The 18821-nt window shown below is 41.3% G+C and overlaps 1 long non-coding RNA gene across 1 annotated transcript; it reads right to left on the bottom strand.

The window, feature by feature from the left end:
- Positions 1-2317: 2317 nt before the first annotated feature.
- On the bottom strand, positions 2318-12775 carry LOC122456454. The gene is made up of 2 exons (XR_006275394.1): positions 12700-12775; positions 2318-4516 (listed from the first exon to the last, which is right to left on the bottom strand). It is a non-coding gene; the product is annotated as an uncharacterized LOC122456454 (long non-coding RNA).
- Between the last annotated feature and the right edge of the window lie 6046 nt (positions 12776-18821).

The following is an 18821-nucleotide window of genomic DNA, read 5'->3' as shown; positions in this document are numbered from 1 at the left end:
CTGATGAACCACTATTATACATTTGGCTGAATCTATGGCTCAAAAACAGATGTATTAACAATAGCAAAAAAATCATTGTGCCCGTGTCTGTGCATTTCTCAGCCAACACACAGGCAGTGATGCTTCCGGCTTCTCGCAGACCAGCGGAAGTGAGGCGGAGTGTTGGAAAGGTACCAGCTGGGGATAGGACAAACACTTACCATTGTTTGTCTAAAGTTAGTAACAGCTGTCTTTTGTCCCTTGGAAAATTGCAGTTACAATGCTTCTGCCCCTCTCTCCCCCCTGTCTTACCATCCCCTTACCAATGGGAGCTATGTGGAATCAGGAGATAGAGGGAGGAAGGTAACACCTTTGTTATCTGAGGAAGTTCGTCACAGCAGTCCTTTCTCCCTTGGAAGATCACAAAATGTTTACCCTGTCTGTACCTCATGTCTGGCCTCTCTCGGGGCTGAGTCCTGCTGCACAAGCCAAGGGAAATAGGGGTGAGAGAAGGATCTGGTATGGCAGCTAGATACACACAGTGTGGTGCCCCTTTTCAGTGGAGAGGTGAGGGGCTTGTGGTGCTGACCTGAAACATCGGGAAACCAAATAAACGTTCGGTGTCTATTCCACCATTGTTGGGCACGATTTTCTAGTGATGCTGAGACCAGGGAATGGGGGTGGGTTGCAGTTTGCATCTCCCTTTGCATAGAAGCTCATATGCTAATTAAGAATATAGTCAATTCCCAGTCGAATTGCCTCCCAGTGCAAATTTCAACAAATTTCTGGTATAGCAGAAAATCCAGCTGGGTCTTGATGTTCAATGGCAGTGCAAATCTGCTTGGTCCACCTTTATAGTTGACCAAACCCCTCCATTCAGCAATATGTAGCGGGCGACTATTAGCGGAAAGATCGCTCTGGCACAGATTTCTAGATCTTCTTCATAAGACTGAAAAGCCGTCTCTCTTTCCATTCTGGTACCTTGAAAATGCCTATGTTCTCCCAAAATTGGCCAGCCTTTAAGGAAAAACAAACGGGTAACATAACCCCTAGAAGGAACTGCCACCCTCCTTTGAGACAATATGAAAAAATTAAATTTTAGAAAACAGTAGCAGAGTTTCTGCTTCTTCCTCATGCACCACATTGTTTGAGAACCAAGGATAATCTCATTCCTGGAATGCTGAGCAATATCAATGCTGTGGCCATTGACAGCAAAGTTATGTTATGTGTGTGTGTGGAGGGGGGTGGAATTTCTCAGCTTCTTCTAAAGGAAACAAAATATAATGCGACCCTTGTCTTTGAAGTGGCAGGATCTTTGGCTCCAGAGAGCAAAACCATTCTTCCAGGAAGCCACACTCCAGGGACAGCGGAGACAGCCTGAGAAGGACTCTGGAAGAGCTGCTCATAGGGATGGACAGGAGGAACCAGGAGCAGTTTGAATTCCTCAGGGCCAGGGAGAAGCGGGTGCTTCAGCAGGAGGAGACATTGGTGAACTGGTTCATGTAGCAGGAGGCATGCCATAAGGAACAGGAGCATTCCCAAGTATAGGGCCTTATTGAACTGGTGGCCAAATGAGTTTGGGATCCACCTGTTGCCATGGCCACTGTAACTGTCCATGAACCTCCATCTCCTCTTCCTTCAGCTGCTGCCGATGGTGCTGCTGCTCAGTCAGAGGGGTCAACCCTCCCCCCCACCCCCACCAAACAAGAAGGAAAACAAGGAGCTCAGTACTACTGGGATCTTACCTTCCACTGGCACCCAAAACCCTGCATCGGGGAACTGCCCTGCACATCCAGGACAAGAACAATGAGTCTGTGGTAGCCTCTGAACCCCACCAAGTGCCTGCTTCCCTGAGCCCCATGCAAGAGATGTCCCTGTTGTTCCCAAGAACAGTTTCTCCCTGTCATTCCCCTCCTTGTCAGGTGGAGGGCAAGAAGAGTTGCAGAGATATTAATATTTGCCCACTGTTCAGTCCCATTACATTTTAAATATTGTTGGTTTGCATTTCTTTTCTACAATATTGTAATTACACATTCCATCAAGTACTTTTTATAAATGTTATAGTTTCTTTGACTTTGAATTCTCCTTCCTAATGACGATGAACAGACGTTTTCAGGTTCAGGATTGGGCCCCGCGATTCACAGAACGTGGAATGAAGTGGTGTAACTGTCTGGTGCCAGCATACCGCAAACACTTATTTTTCTGTTTCACCACCAGGTTCAGAAATACCAGGAGTCCAATGGATACATGGAAGGGATGGGCAAAGTGAGATTAGTGATATGTGGCAACAGAAAGCATTACTAGTTCCCAACATAAGAGAAATCTACAGCGCAGGAAATTCATAGATGAACGTCTTTATGACTTAGTTCACAATTCAAGTAACCACAAAGGCATCTGCTTAGTTACTACCCTGTGATTAAACAGCTCTTCTTTCTCACTCAACACTGGGAAACTTTGACCAGTTTAACCTTAATAGGGATTCCTGCTCCATATCAACTGCTAATTGGGGTTCCATGCTTCCAATAACAGACATTTGTGAACAAGTGTAAATCATGAAAACAAAAGCATTGCACAATGACTGCATTGCAACTCGGTCACCACTCCCACAGTACAAACCCAACCCTAAAGTGTTAACCCAGTGGAGGTGCCCTGTTATCATTATCTTTAATATGTGAATTGTCCAGGATCAAATGGCTAATGGTTTTGGGCTACAGGAAACAAAACTCTCACAAATCTGCGTAACCCCAGTGTATACCAATGTTCCTTCATGTGCTTTTCCAGGAGCAATGCAGTATTAGCTATTTATATGGATAATGAGAACCACCACTGTTACATTAGATAGTTTAAACAATTTAAATGCTCATCCAACTACTAAGGGGCTGGGATTAGATGGAAACTTCCCCTAGGGACAGATTATTCCAGAACTGTCCACTCTGATGGTTTTTGAACCTTCCTCTGAAGAATCTGGCCACTGTTCGAGACAAGTGACTGGACTAGTCTGATCCAGAAAGGCAATGTCTATATAACTATGCTTCTATGTATCTGAACCAGCTGAGACCAATGAACAAAAAACAATGGGTGTCTCTCAGCCTAAGACGATATCCATGGGAGCAAAACAATATCTACAAGCTGCAGAGTTCATTGTGGAATCCACAACCTCAGCTCCAATCAAAGTGAGATAAATGGGACCTAAGGAGCACTGTGCATGACCATTCATTTTCTCTTCTGAGTCTTTAATTTTTGCATTTTGCTCAACAGGGAGGTTTTTAGGGGGGCAGGATTCAGACCAGTGGGCTGCAGCATGGGGCTGAGGCAATAAGATTTCACGGAGACACCCAACAAACAGAAAACGAGTAAAAAATTGCAATGCCATTGCCAAGGTTGTTGGCCTAAGTTACTATTGCTCTTGTTGACATAGATTTATCTTGGTTGATAAGTCCTATGGGTAACTATGGTGTAGTGAAGTGAACCACGTTCCCAGAGTGTCTAGACAGAATTTTCAAAAGGCTAAAAGAATTTCTCTCGCTGATGCTTCATCTGGTATTATGTGAAAGGGAACTGAAATCCATCCCCAGAGGGCTTAGGTGATATACATAGAGGTAGTTTTGTTGCCCCACTTTTGCTCTCTTATCGTTACTCCTCCAGCTGTGTATGCAATACCACCAGCTGAGATCAGTAAATGCACTTGAGCTTATGCTTTGGTTTAACGGGCTGGGGGCTACTGGCAAAGTATTCTCACTCAGACCCCTCCGCCTCTGCCTTTCCACCCTTATTCCAACAGACCCTAAGCACAGTGCCTCCCAGTCTTTCAAACAGTGGGGTGAGCTAACATGGGGGTAACTGAGATAAAGGGGAGGGAATATCTTCATCCTGATAATTCAAAAAAGTGAGATGAGTTCATAACTTATTTGTGTAGAAGTTGGGGAGGTTGTTTGGGTTTTTTTTGAGGGGGGGTGAGATTTGTTGTTGCTTGTATTGAACATATGCCTAGAAGCAAGGACAAAAAAACCCAGCTATAATAAGCAGATTTGGGAATTTACCGAGTAGTGAACACTCGTCACCTGCTGCAGGTCTCAGCAAATCCCATACTATTGCTACGTGCCCAGAGTATGTCAATGGTAAGCATCCCTGGAAAAGATGAAGTTTTACATATAATCCCTTTGCACAGCTATGGGACTGCATAAATGATAAATCATATGGATATAGGAGTATAGACTCATTGTGTACATTATCTAGGCCTGAGTAGTAAAATGCAAAAGCACGCCCCCCTCTCCAAAAAGCAGCGTTTGGATCCAGTGTTTTGTTTTGGCCCATTACCGAGACAAAAGCCAGATGTACAATGCAGATCTGGGTTCTGATTCCCATTTCTTCTCTCCAAGGTTCTGAGATGTTTGGATCCATCACTTGGCTGACACCCATCTCTATGATAAGGGTGAATATACAGAGAGACATCAGAGTTGAGGGATAAGGATGGGATACTTTGCAGAGAATTCCACACACCATGCCTGCAAGAATATGACACTTATGCTCAGGATTCCTGAACATGAGACAAACATTTCAGAAACAAAACAAAACAAAACAAAAGAGTCTCTCCTTTATTGTATTACCTATTTTGTGTTCATGCTATATGACTTTGCTATAAGTTTGGTCCCATGAAATCTATGCTAAACTTTGACAATAACTTAAACCCAGAAGCAAACCAATAATCATAATACAAAGTTAGGAAAACCCTTGTAAAACTTTTAAATTTCTCCCTCCTGCATCCGCTTAAGAAGTCCCAAGCACTGAGAAACCCCTCCCCCCACCTAAGTAATGTCCAAAGATGGTCGGAAAAAGTTTGATTTTTTAAAAGAAAGTTTTAATCACACCAACGCTTCCCTTTATTATTGAACTTTGTGAACTGGAATTGTTGAATTCTGCTTCCTCCTAGTAGGCACTGCAACCACAATGCTTCTTGTATGTGTCACAGTTGGTGACACATTGAAATTGGCACCTGCAGTGCAAGATGTCACACGTTATTAATTGCTTTTATATTATTTGTAGTACTGTAGTGCCCAGTATATCACTAGGAGCCCCAGTCATGGACCAGGACCCTATTGTGATAGGCATTGTATAAACTCAGAACAAACAAGACAATCCCTGCTCAAAGAGCTTTCAACCTGAGTAATAGAGGAATCCTACACTTGATGTGAATTCATCTAACTCAGCAGCTAGGTACTCCGGTACTCAGAAATCCTTCCTTGACTGCTCTAGTTCATTTCTAATCCTCTCTAGGTGATATCTAACCTCTATTCAAAGCCTGAGACAATTAATTTTTGCACTGGAGCTAAACAGGGACTGGAATATCCCTTTCCAGTCCTGAAGAAGGCTGTGGGGATGCGGTGCTCTGTACATCTGTGCAACCACTGATCCAGTCTGTGGCCTGGAGTAGCCACACTGCCCCTCCATGCACAATATTCATAGGTATGGATCCAGTGACTCCACCCCCAAATCTTCCTTTCTGCTTCACTTTCAGAGCTGTTGAAGAAACCATCTTCCCAGCATACAGCGTATATGAAGATGACCTTGTCCCAGCACAGCCATTCTTCTGCTACCCTGCTCCAGGGAACCTATTGCAGAGGGACAGGGAATGTGTGCAGTAACTGGTGCCCCTATGATCTGTGCATTTGTGGGGGCAAGAATCTGGTGGAGCTTGGATGACCTCTCCCAACCTGTGGAGCTAGAACCCAAAGAGACCCATGGAGCTCTACAGGATAAGCAGAAAGAAGGAAACTGCCTCCTTCTGCACCCCTATAGCCAGAATCCACAGGCACTGGTTCCCCTCTGTTTGGAGACATGTGAAGAGGCATTTGTGCCTGTGCAACTGACATCACTGGGAATGGGAGCAGGCCCACTATACACACAGCTGGGACCAAATTCTGCCAGGATTGTGAATTCGCACTGGAGCTGGTAGAGTTGCAGGGGGTTATTAGTGGGGAGAGCATTTGGCTTATTGAATATATTCTTATTGTGTGTGGTTCTATCTACCTAGCATTTGCATGGTTATAAAAGCACAAGCCAGTTATTCATCATTATCTTTCAGAAAACATTCCTTTAGGTCAAATGCACATCTTTGGCTCTTTTAGTTGTGATGGGGTTGTAGTTATTCCAAAATCTGACTTTATAAAACCCTTCTGCAAAACAAGGTAAACCAAAAACACTCTCAGTGTAGGAGTGGTTAGAATTCTGGAATGTTGCAGTACATTTTCCTACAGAGTCTTTTTTGTGTTTCCCCCCTCCCTTTCAGAATAGTATACTTGTGGGCTTTACAAATCTTACAATACATTTAAGATAAGGTTAAAAAAAATCTATATTCCGGGTTTGAATTATACAAATTTGTTACAACTTTTGCTGGAGTTAGTTCACATTGGGAAGTAACAGTGTGAGTTGCTACAGATTTGGACTCAAAATCAAATGAACTATGCCTGTGAGGAAGGCTAAAAGGGTTTGGATCAAATATGCTTCCCCTTCTTACAAGTGCTGAAGTCCCAGGGAATGCAAATACTCTTTGGTTTAATTGTGAGTGTAACGATTTAGGGAAAATAGCTATATCTTAATGCTAAAGAATTAACATAATTATAAGGGCCCAATCTTGCAAGTTGCTACATATTGCCTGTGAAGTGTTGAGCACCTTCAACTCTCATTGCAGTCAGTGGGAGTTGAGGGTGCTCAGCAGGTTGCAGGATTAGACCTTCATTATCTTGTAGCTAATAAAATCCACAAAAATTAAAAAGAAGGTAGAGCAGGATTCTGCAAAGCTAGCATCCCAATTCTAGGTCTTGGATGGAGTTTTATATCATTGGATCATGGCCAGTTTATAATTTGTTCAACTGGGCCCTGAACTAAAGCCCACTGAAGACAATGGACAGAATCTTAGTGACTTCACTGGCCTTTGAATCAGGCCCTTAGAAAGGAACTGACATGATGTCTTGTGAGATATGTTGCCAGCCTGGAGTCCATGTCCAAGACATTATGGAAGGGTTGTTGAGGATCATCCATCCCTCTGACCACTACCCCATGCTGCTCAGCCACGTGAGCACTAATGACATTGCCAGGTCTGACCCTGAGCAGATCAGCAGTTACTACAGGGCTCTGGGAGCTAGGGTGAAGGAGTCAGAGGAAAGGGTTATATTCTTGTCATCTTTCCAGTTGAGAGTCAGGGCCCAGGCAGGGACACACATATTCTGAAGATGAATGTATGGCTGGCTGCACAAGTGGTGTTGATAGAAGAACTTCAGTTTTCTAGACCATTGGATGCTGTTCTGAGAAGAAGGTCTGCTGGGAGGAGGTGGGGTGAACATGACCAAGAAAGAGAAGAGCGTCTTTGCATATTGACTCACCAATCTAGTGAGGAGAGCTTTAAACTAGGGTCAAAGGGGGCAGGTGACAAAAGTTCTTTAAAACTTTAGGAGCAAGAGAAAGATGAAGGAAAGTATAGGTCTACTATGTACCAGGGAAGGAGAGCTAATAACCAGTGATATCAAGAAAGCTGAGGTGTTTAATGCCTATTTTGCTTCAGTCTTCACTAAAAATTTAATGGTGACCTGATAGTCAGCACAATATTAAAAAGGAGAAAGGAATGAACACTAAAATCAGGAAAGAACAGGTTCAAGAATATTTAGATAAGTTAAATATATTCAAGTCGGCATAGCCTGATGAACTTCAATTTAGGGTGCTTAAGGAATTAGATGAAGCAGTCTCAGAACCATTAGCAATTATCTTAGAGAATTCCTGATGGATAGTTGAGGTTCCAGAAGATTGGAGAAGGGAAAACATAGTACCTATCTTTAAAAAGGTGAACAAAGAGGACCTGGGAAATTATAGAACAATCAGCCTAACTTCAATAGCTGGAAATATACTGGAACAAATTATTAAATAATCTCTTTGTAAGCACTTGAAGGATAACAGGGTTTAAGAAATAGCCAGCATGGCTTTGTTAACAACAAGTCATGCCAAACCAACCTGATGTCCTTCTTTGACAGAGTTACTGGCCTAGTGGATGGGGGGAAGCCGTAGATGTGATATATTTTGACTTTAGTAAGGCTTTTGACATAGCCCCATGAGACATTTTCATAAGCAAACTAGAGAAAGGTGGTCTAGATCAGTGATTCTCACTCAGGGTTACCCAGGGAGGTTGTGGAATCCCCCTCTTTGGAGGTTTTTAAAAACAGGTTGGACAACTCCCAGTCAGGGATGGTCTAAGTTTAGTTGATCCTGCCACAATGCAGGGGTGGAGGGTCGGGGTTTGATGACTTTGAGTCCCTTCCAGTCTTACAGTTCTACAATTTGATGGAAACTCTGATTCTACCTCTTCTCTCCTTTTAGCTGTCCTTAAACAATTGAAAAGATTACTCTTTAAATAGGCATTAATATCAAACACTTGTCTTTTCTTTTTACTTTGCTTATACTGAATATTTAATACTCAACTCAAGGTTGTTAAGCTTATCTTTAACTATGTGTGTAGTCCCATTGACATCAGTGGGATTGCTCATTGTGCTTAAAGTTAGTCATGTGCTTTAAGTACCCTGTAGAAGAGAGGCCCTGAAATAGCTCCCTTATATGGAAAATCTAATATAGGTTAACAACAAATGTGATTTGCCTTGTGGGAGCCTTTATCTCAGTTTCATGACTGAGGGCAAACCACAATGTAGTAATGGACAGATAATGCACTTAACTCAGTTTTTAAAAAATATTTTATTGATTTAATAGAAAATCTCTAGTCTATGGATTTACTCTTTATAATGTCAGTCAATGAGTGTGTTAAAGGAAAAAGAAGGAAAGGAAAAAATATACTGCAGTCTGAATTTTAACCCTTTCTAGATGTATTTGTTTTAAAGGTCTGTTGTCTCAAATAGATGGTGTGAAATCAAACTAGCAGTGTTGCTTTGGCAGACCAATTGGAAACAGAGACAGAGAAGAAAGGCAAACAAGGACAGCCAAATTTGTGTCCCAGCTCAATATATTAGATAGGTCTATGCCCTGAATCTTTTCTCTGTTCATGCCAGCACTCCTTTGATGATTACTTTATCTGAGGAAGATAAGACATTGTGAATTTGATTATGGCGTCACTCCATGTGGTTTGACAGGGCCTCAAGCACATTGGTAAATTGCTGACTGAGCAGTTCCATTATTATTACATAGCACAGCTGAGAGTTAAGGGCTAAGCTGGAATAAATATAGAATTTTTTTTAAAAAAAGATAAGTCATTCTTAGCCTTTAAAGAAATTACTCTTTTAAAGTTACAGTGTCGTCTCATTACTTGCAATGTCATTCAGTTAAACAGTAATAATTGCTGGACCGTGTATTACCTACAAGCTCCAAGCAATCTCAGCTTCACAAACCTGGAATGTCATTTTTGTCCACCTTTATAGAATTTAATCGGTACTTAAACTGTAAAGGACTGACAAGGAGAATGGTTGATGGTAGTTGCTTTGAGACCGATCATATAATTTTCAAGCTGAATTTTATGACTATGCAGTATTTTAACAAGGAGGACACTACAGGGACCATCATTTTAACAAGAGGAGGTTTTTACAACACTCTCTCTCTCTCATGTCTGGGACTAAATGCACTTAATAATCTGTCAGTTTAAGGACCTTTGACTTGGTACGAAGAAAACAATGTAGGTAATCTGAAGAGAAAGAGTGTATATCCTCCCGTTATCATTGTAAGTTTGGAAAACTGATTACTATCATTATTATAAACAACCACATATTTTTACAATGCTTTAAAAATGTAGTGCTGTACCCAGAGCTGAGCCTAAGGCAGTCCAAGCTGGTGTAGTTTACACCTCCTTCAGGCCCTTTCTCTCCGTGAGGACTGCAGAAGAAGGGAAAAAAGAAGAGGAGGGGTCTTGAAAGGACTGACTGGTTTTAAGGAGAAGCAAGAAAGCTCTTTGTGAGGAAGGAGAAGTGAAGCAAGGAGAAGCATGAGTGAAGCCGTGACCAGAGCCATCAGACGAGAGAGTTGGGAGAGCAGGAATTGAAAAGCAGGAAAATGGGGACAAGGCTATGTAGGGTCCTGTAGGTGAGGAAGAGAAGCTTGAATTTACTGAGGTAAGAGACAGGCATCCAGTGAAGGGATTCATGGAGGGGGCAACTGTCACCTTCTCTGCAATAAGAAGGAGATACTTGAAACTAAATCTATGGCTCAACTCTTCCTTTAATCAGACAAAAGATCCATGGATATCCATGGGGATTTGCTTAAGAAAGGGCTATGCTTAAAACCTCAGGATGTGGCCCCATGTGTTGAGATGTGGTCTTACTGTGGGGGTACGTCATACTTACCTGATCCCTTCAGCACTGTGCATTTTGATTGAATGGCTACTCAGATGAAAGGCTGTATAGAAGTAAAGAATTTGGACAAGCAGCCAATCAAATAACACAATATTCAAAAAGCTAAACTGATTCAGAAGACTATCCTAATGGAGGAAATAGGCACAATGGGTGAGAGCTACAGAGTGTATGTGGGCGAGTTAACAATTCACTGTATGTCTCTCTCTCATTTCCCTTCCTGTTAATGCTTAGGGAGTGGGAGGGGTACTGAAAAGCTGATCCCCATGTTTGGGACCTCAATTGCCCTATTGTCCTGCCACAAGGTTCAAGTAACTCCCATCAATGTCAGTAGGTAGGGTGACCTATGAGTGATAACCAATGCTGGTCTAGTTCTACTTTCTCAGTTTCACAATATTATTTTGTGGCCAAAAGGTACAGTAAGTGCCTCCACGGGATCCAGGTCTGCAAAGCCTCCCTTATACAAATAGCCTTACTCATGCAAGCAGCTCTATGCAGTTTTTTAGGACTGCTTACATAAACGAGGGTTGCAAAATCCAAGCCGTATGCTCTACAGACCAGTGTCACTCCTATTTCCTCCTTAACTGACATGGTGTGCATTAAGCTGAAGCAAAGAGGGGCCCCTGCTTTGATGTGCTTTGCTAGAATCCAAGAAAAGTGTATATTGAGTATTTTAATAATTAAGAATTATGGGTTTCAAAGCAAAGCTGTTAGCATTGCCAAGCTCAACTAGGGTCTTTGGAAAGTACTCATATGAAATGAGTTTCTAAGAAGAAATTATATTATAAATTATTTTTATGGAATGTTCAAATGTTAAATGAATATTTAGGCTGCAGTTCATGAAAGCCTCCCTCTTCTGAAAAAATGTTTTCATTTGACAGATTTCTCTTTGTCAGCATTTCTAACAGTAAAAATGACAAACTTTCATGGGTAAATGCCAATGGAGACAGCTGTATTTTATTATTGAATACTTCTGGTGCTTAGTTTGGCACCAATCCTGTTTATATTGCTAGTAAGATTTCATGCAAGCCTTTGCAAGGTCGTGTGTTCAAACTTAAATGTCTGATATGGTTTGTAATTGATTCCATCCCCCCTCCTTCTCAGTCCAGTTTGCAAAAGAGAATTTATCACTGAGGAGCGCAACCCTCCCATATTGCAAACTCAAAGACAAAAAGTTCCATAGGAAGACTCTTAAAAACCTCTGCTTCTATTATGATTCTCTTTAACTGTAGGGGAATGTGTCAGTTCCTGCTGTGACTGCCCTGGGATTCTTATTTTTTTCATATGTTTGGATTAATTAACTTCTCAGCATTAAATCAAACTAACCCATGTGTCCCACATCTTAATACCAAACATCCAGCTATTGGCTGCACCGTCAGGTTCCTTCTTTTTCCATTATTTTGTCCAACATCCTCTAGGTCTGATTTACTCCCATTCAATTCTATCGCTGTGCTAGGCAATTTACTGCATACTTGAACTGGAGCTGGGCAAATATCACCAAATATCTTCCCAAGTCGGGCGGGCTGGGGGGGGGAGCAGAGGGGGCATTTGAACTGAAAAAGGAATTAGTTTTGTACTTTTGTGCCCACTTTCTGCATACATTTGAACCAATGAGTCTTATTTGGGGGAAGGTTAGCAGGAAAGTAATGCTAGGCTTGCCCAGTCATGTGTTTGCACTGGCAAGCATCTGTGTTATATGGGATGGATTAGTGATTGGACAGCAGGGAAAGAGAGATCCCAAAACTTCTCACCAGAGCCCTGACACAGAGACAAGTAAATGGTCCATAATCTTTTCATCCTGGTTGACAAATGGGGAATCCCCTGGACACTGAATTCACTAGCTAATTTGGCAATGTAATGTTCTACCATTAGGGCACTCTGTGAAAAGCGGTCAGGCTGGGGACTATCTGCCCTATGCACTCCCTTATGTCATCACACTTCCCTCTACTGTTACTGTGTCTTCCTCCCCATCCTTGTTTATTTGTTTATTCATCTGTTGTGTATTGTCTAAACCCCTAGATTGTGAGCTCTGAGGCAGAGATGGTCTTTGTGTTATTTGTTTCTGTGGTGACTAGTACAATAAGGCCCAGAATCCTTGACTGGGATCCAAAGGCTGCCACAATAGAAATAATAATTATGAAGATGTGCCACATTTTTGTCTCATTCTGTCGTTTATTATATAAGACCATACATTAAATTTCACCTCTTTAAAATGAAGTCTCTCTATTACCTTGTTTTATATCAAAATAGCTTCCACAAAACACATTCCCTACACACTGCTACTAAATATTTTACGGAGAGATAAAGTGGGTTATTCACAGTCACCTCAGGTTTCTCTCTTGCTCTGTATTCTGAGCTGTGCTGCTGTTAAACTGTAAAGGTACGTTACCTCATTACTTTACATTTTCCAACAGTGAATGGCATGGGCAGCTTATCTTCCCATAACAAATTTTCCATATCCACACCTGGAATGTCAATGACTTTGTTTAAGAAAAAAAAGGACTTTATAGGAACACTGAGATTTCTACTCCCCAAATATCTAGAGACTTATTGCAGCAATAAAACTATGGCTCTAGCTGGATAAGGAGTTGTGAAGTTTTTTGGGGGTGGGGAGGGGTTTCAAATGAAAGAGTACATGATAGAGTTCAATATGGAGAAAAGGTTAATTTGCATGTCATGCAGATATCATTGGTGACAGAATTACTACAAATATCATATGCTAGTAACACTCGCTAAGAGCTCCAAAATGCTGTTAATCCCTCTCTTCCGGGGTTAACAGGCAGTGGTGCATCAGTAAATTGGCACCAGAGTCTAATTAGTGCTCTCATTCCATCCCCTCTCTAGAAAGAAGAGGCAAGGGGGAAAAAGATAATATTCAATAAGCAAAGGTGCAGACCAATCTGGATTAATATAACTGGCAGATCCAAAGATCTCAGGAGAATACAAAGCACAAGCTAAAAGTTTACCCAACTAACAGTCTCAGTTGGATTGAGAAAATGGAAATGGAAAAAGAAACTTTACAGACCTGAAGTCTCATAAGCATCACAGGTCCTTGTATTGCTACAATTGAGGGGTAGCCAAATGAGCTCATGTGTCTCTTGAATGCTTGTGGGCCCGCCTTCCTATGGGGAGGGAAGAGTAGGGCTCAGCTGATTCATCCTGGAACTACAGCTGGGAAAATAACAGAGTTTTTGAGATTTCAGGGAAGAAATTGTTTCAGGTCAAACAAAATGTTTTGATTTTGACCACTTTTAAATAGTTTTGAATTCTTGAAATCAAATTAAAGGAAACGTTGACACACAAAGTCATTCCAAATGGAAAAATTGAAGTGTTTTGTTTTGACATTTTCAAAACAAAATGTTTTGATGTTTTTTTAAAATTTGGTTGGGGATTTTTCCCCCTGAAATGAACAATATGGCAAAACTGACACAAATTCACGAAATCTTTCAGAATCTGCATTTTTCACTGAAAGAAGAGGCAACAAATTTCACTCAGCTCTACTTGTAACCAATTCTGAATCTTAGGTATATATCCAGTAGACAAGAATTACAGAGTCTAACTGTTGCTACGAATTTCCCACATCCAGCTCTCAGAAGCAGACTCTGAGTCTGGAGGTAGAGTGACACCTTAAATATCACACAGAAGTGGACTTGTAGCCAGTACAAGGTAAACAGCACAGAAGTAATTAGGTTCTCCTCCACTTGGAAGGTGGGCATCTTCATTCTGATTCTGCATTAGTCAAAGTATCTGGTGGCCATCAAGGTTCTTGCTAGGTACAAAGCACTGTGACAGTCATGCCTACAGGTGGATAACAGTGGTCAGTTAGCATCTGAGAAAAAAGGGTGTTATCTTTTGGCTAGCTGCAGACGAAACAAAAGTTTTTCTTGACCAGGATGCAATATGACAGGCAAGGAATAGTGATGAATCTAATAAGCCCCTAAGATGATGAATCATTTCACAATAAACAGGTAAACTGAGAGGACACTAAACAAATGTATCCGTAAACAGAATCTTTTCCAATATCAGACAGGTAATAAGCTCTCTGCTCAAATGATGATCCATTTAATTTAATGAGAACAATCGTCAGAACTGGAGTGTCCATTTGAAATTGACTCTGTCTATGCCTCAATGCTTTTTGTCTCAAGAAAAAATTGACAAAGCTGTAATACTATACTGCATTGGGAGAGATTCTTGCTAATAATATCTGAGGGAAGCCCCAACTGAAACAATGGTTTCTGCCTCACAAAAAAAAAAAAAGACAATTTCTCCCCAATCTCCACTGGAGTAATTCTACAGGAGAAGGATACCAGAAGGAATCATTTACTTACAGTGTGCATCTGCCTTTAAAAACAGATCACAAAAATAGCACTAGGGTTCCCTAGTCATGGGGTCTGATTCTCCATATGATTAATCATTTACACCACAGCAAAGTGAATGCAAAACATTAAGGGAGAAATCCTGGCTCTGTTGAAGTCAATGGGAGTTTTGCCACTGACTTCAGGAGGGCCAGGATTTCTCTCTAAGATTCTTATTTGGATGGCGTTTTATACCCACTTTACACATGTGTAAATGACTAGGCAAGATCCAGGGCAATGGAGAATCAGACCCATTATGTTTCACAGTGATTGTTCTAGCCACTAGCCCCACAAACGCAGCCTGGATTCAGTATGGCTTGGTTTTTTTAACCTATCACATCATCCCAACAAAAAAGGGTCTGCAGGACTAATTATGTTAGTCATTATTTAACATTTTTATTATACCAGTGGGACTGTGCAAAGATACAACGAATGACAATGTATCAGAGGATGCTCTCAGATTCACTTACACAATCCCATTGTTTTTAGGTTGTGCCCATATTGCTACTTCCATACAAGTCCAGTATCCTTTAAGTGTATGCTGCTGGCAGTTAGAAAAAACATTGTTTTACTTGTAAATTGAGAACAGATTTACTTTTGAGGTTTTGAGCAAAAAACACCCATATGCTGTTCCCTGCCAGTCTATTTTGACCAACTCCCAATCAATAAACTATAATATTCCCCACAACATTAAAAGGCACAGCAATTACAAACACTGATACTCAGCACATGTGCTCCCTTTATTAGAACAACAGCATGCAATAACTATGCTCTTCTTTTAGTCCAAGGAATATTTGTCCTCTATCTGGTTGGCAGATCTCCAGAGCCTCCCAGCTATATTTGAAATTTCAACCTTTTTTCTTTTTTTTTTCCAAATCTTGGGAAAAAAAACGCTACTATCCGCTTACTAGTCAAAAGGCCAACAGTGTATGAGTGAGTATGGGATGGAAATATAGCCACAAGTTCCAGTAATTCAACCATCAAGGAAAGGAAGCTATGGATAGAATGATTGCAATAGATTTATTCTCTCTCCCCTCCACCCCCGCCCTCCCCTGCCATGTAAAAAAGACTTGAAAGATGCCAATGCAACTGAAATTCTAACCACTTCTGGAGACATTCTGTTACATCATGTAAGTTCTTAAAACATACTAGACAAAATTCACCTCATGCATACCACTGGAGCTACAGCAGGGATGTATTTGCCCTTGAGAAATTCCACCATGATTTCAACAATTCCCATCCCACCATCAACCTCAGCCTGGACCAGTCCACACAAGAGATCCACTTCCTGGACACTACGGTGCTAATAAGCGATGGTCACATAAACACCACCCTATACTGGAAACCTACTGGCCGCTATTCCTACCTACATGCCTCCAGCTTTCACCCAGATCACACCACATGATCCATTTTCTACAGCCAAGCTCTACGATACAACCGCATTTGCTCCAACCTCTCAGACAGAGACAAACACCTACAAGATCTCTATCAAGAATTTTTACAACTATAGTACCCACCTGCTGAAGTGAAGAAAGAGATTGACAGAGCCAGAAGAGTACCCAGAAGTCACCTACTACAAAGCCCAGCAAAGAAAATAACAGAACGCCACTAGCCATCAACTTCAGCCCCCAACTAAGACTCTCCATTGCATCATCAAGGATCTACAACCTATCCTGTGAATCACTCTCACAGATCTTGGGAGACAGGCCAGTCCTTGCTTACAGACAGCCCCCCAACCTGAAGCAAATACTCACCAGCAACCACACACCACACAACAGAACCACTAACCCAGGAACCTATCCTTACAACAAAGCCCGTTGCTAACTCTGTCCACATATCTATTCAGGGGACATCATCATAGGGCCTAATCACATCAGCCACACTATCAGAGGCTCGTTCACCTGCGCATCTACTAATGTGATATATGCCATCATGTGCCAGCAATGCCCCTCTGCATGTACATTGGTCAAACTGGACAGTCTCTACGTAAAAGAATAAATGGACAGAAATCAGACATCAAGAATTATAACATTCAAAAACCAGTCGGAGAACACTTTAGTCTCTCTGGTCACTCGATTACAGACCTAAGAGTGGCCATCTTCAACAAAAAAACTTCAAAAACAGACTCCAACGAGAGACTTCTGAATTGGAATTAATTTGCAAACTGGATACAATTAACTTAGGCTTGAATAGAGACTGGGAGTGGATGGGTCATTACACAAAGTAAAACTATTTCCCCATGTTATTTCCCCCCTCCCAACCCCCACTGTTCCTCAGACATTCTTGTCAACTGCTGGCCCACCTTGATTATCACTACAAAAGGTTTTCTTCCTCCCACCCACCCCTGCTAATAGCTCATCTTAAGTGATCACTCTCCTTACAGTAAAAAGAAAAGGAGTACTTGTGGCACCTTAGAGACTAACAAATTTATTAGAGCATAAGCTTTCGTGAGCTAAAGCTTATGCTCTAATAAATTTGTTAGTCTCTAAGGTGCCACAAGTACTCCTTTTCTTTTTGCGAATACAGACTAACACGGCTGCTACTCTGAAACCTCTGATCTCCTTACAGTGTGTATGATAACACCCATTGTTTCATGTTCTCTGTGTATATAAATCTCCCCACTGTATTTTCCACTGAATGCATCCGATGAAGTGAACTGTAGCTCACGAAAGCTTATGCTCTAATAAATTTGTTAGTCTCTAAGGTGCCACAAGTACTCCTTTTCTTTTTGCGAATACAGACTAACAAGGCTGCTACTCTGAAACCTGTCTTAAACATGGAGAACCAGCTGGGATAAAATAAGAATCAGCTAAAACTTTTGCTAAAACCTGAACCAAACGTTTGAAATGACTCAAGCAGCCTCTAAAGCATTTTTCTTTCTCTCACTTTTTTATACTTCCCAGAACATTAACCCTGATAAAGCTATTGTTAAATTTATTTTTAAAAAAATCTTCTATTGTTGTTTGCACTGTGGTTGTAGTCATGTTGGTCCCAGAAGATGAGCGAGACAAGATGGTGAGGTAATATCTTTTATTGGACCAACTTTTCCTGGTAGAAGTGACAAGCTCTCAAGCTTCACAATGTTCTTCTAAAGGGGGAACTTGTTGCTCTTAAAAAAAATCTACTCCTGAACTGAGATCATAGGTTGCAGCCTGGAATTAATACTTATGCGCAGTTATAAGCCCCGGAAAATAGGGTTTTTAATGAAAAGGCTGACAGACACTTTATAATGAGTCCTCATGGATAGGATTCAACTAATCTCTGAAAGAAGCTCACAAAAGTGGTGTATTTCAGCAGAAGTGCATCTAGTGTCACACCACAGAACAGACAGCATTGCTATCCATTGGGACTCTTTAAAAAAAACTGAGCAACTCTAATAACTCAAGGAGGAATTGCTCTACGTCCTGGAATTAGTGTCCAGTTCCCATTTACACCAATGGGAAATTGTTCCAGCAGCACCCATTATGTTCTTGAGATAAGAATATCACTTTTAATGTTCATTCAAATAACACTGCTTCAGAAAGCTTGAGGCAGTTTTCATATTTGACTCACTTTGGGCATTATAGAATTTTAAAAGGTTCCAGAATTGTTCATATTCACTGGAATGTACAGCTAAGATTGATACGTATTTCAAAATCAACATTATTTCTTATCCTTTCCATTGGGAGTAAACGCAACAGTATTCTTCACCTTATATGCTACTTTCTTCACTCCGTCCTATTACTTCTGAGTGATTTACTGCACCGATGACAGAAGTTTTCAGAATCCTTTGTGCACAGCATAAAAGCTACAAAGCCTCTTAATTCATTTTGTAAAGCCCATTAAGTTTTTGTGAGTGCCCCTGGGAGGTATTCAGCAGGGGTGATAGATTAGAGGACAACAGGAAGTTACCATGTGCTGTTCTCTTGTTGAGGATACAGCACTGTTCTCTTCTGTAATGAGGGACGATGGCTTTGTAGTTAAAAGCATGGGACAGGGAGTCAGGAGCCCTGAATTCCATTCTTGATTCTACCACAGACGTCCTATGCAACTTTGAGCAAGACTTACAACTGCTCCTACAAGATGCTGGGAATCAGCAAGAGTTGAGGACACCTCGCCCATTACAGGGTGAGGATTTTAACCACTTAGTGCTTCATTTTCCATAAATGCTAATGGT

The sequence above is a fragment of the Dermochelys coriacea genome, chromosome 13, assembly GCF_009764565.3.
Source record: "Dermochelys coriacea isolate rDerCor1 chromosome 13, rDerCor1.pri.v4, whole genome shotgun sequence".
Taxonomy (NCBI): domain Eukaryota; kingdom Metazoa; phylum Chordata; order Testudines; family Dermochelyidae; genus Dermochelys; species Dermochelys coriacea.
Note: the sequence above shows the minus strand (reverse complement) of the source record. Positions and strands in the feature narration are given on the sequence as shown.